Genomic DNA, 821 nt, shown 5'->3' with positions numbered 1-821 from the left:
GGGGGGGGAAGACCCCGGGGAGCCGCAGCCACACCTAAAGGTAAGGGGCCGTGGGGCAACCCCGGGGCTGGGTCCCTGCCGAGGGGCATGGGGAGGGCTGCGGGGTGGGGACATGCTGCCCCTGTCCCCCTCCCCGCTTCCCACAGACGGGCGCCTGCAGCCATGGGGGGCCCCGCATGCGCCTGGCAGCACCGCAGCGGTGGCACAGGCGTGACCACGCCAGGTCTGACCCCACCGCGCCGGGTTTCACACCTCCACGCCCCACCGCTGCCGGGCTCAGCCGGGCCACGTGGGAGCCCTGCCAGCGGTGCCGAGGGTCCCGGCGCGTCCCTGCCCCGGCCCCGCCATCCGCAGGCTCACCGGTTCCTCACCACCCACTCCGGGTGCTGCTCCGGCACCTACGGTGGGGAGTTTCCAGCCGGCATCGCTGCGGTGCCGGGGGTTTCAGCTGAGGGGGGACCTGTCTGGCCGGGGCGCTCCCACCGGTAGGATCCCTTTCCCCGGGGCTGGGAGGGTCCGGGCCTAATCCCGGCATCACCTCGCACTGGGCTCCCAGCCCAGCAGGACACAATGGCCCGTTATCAGGGTGAGGAACCCAAAAGTGCTGGATCTGAGCCCAAAGCCGAGGCTGCAGCTCCTCTGGACTCAGCGTGGTCCCTCCCCCGGGGCCGGTTGTCCCCTGCCATCAGCCCGGCGCAGGGACACCCTGTGTGACGGCACGGGGTTGCTGTCCCCGGGGTGGCCCTGGTCTTGCCCTGGGACCCACTGGCCGCGGGGACAGGGTGACACGGCGGGGCAGGCCCTGGGCATCCCCAGGTGGC

The sequence above is a fragment of the Aptenodytes forsteri genome, unplaced genomic scaffold (assembly GCF_000699145.1).
Source record: "Aptenodytes forsteri isolate BGI_AS27 unplaced genomic scaffold, ASM69914v1 Scaffold269, whole genome shotgun sequence".
NCBI lineage: Eukaryota > Metazoa > Chordata > Aves > Sphenisciformes > Spheniscidae > Aptenodytes > Aptenodytes forsteri.
The sequence above is the reverse complement of the archived record's forward strand: the minus strand, read 5'-3'. Positions refer to the sequence as shown.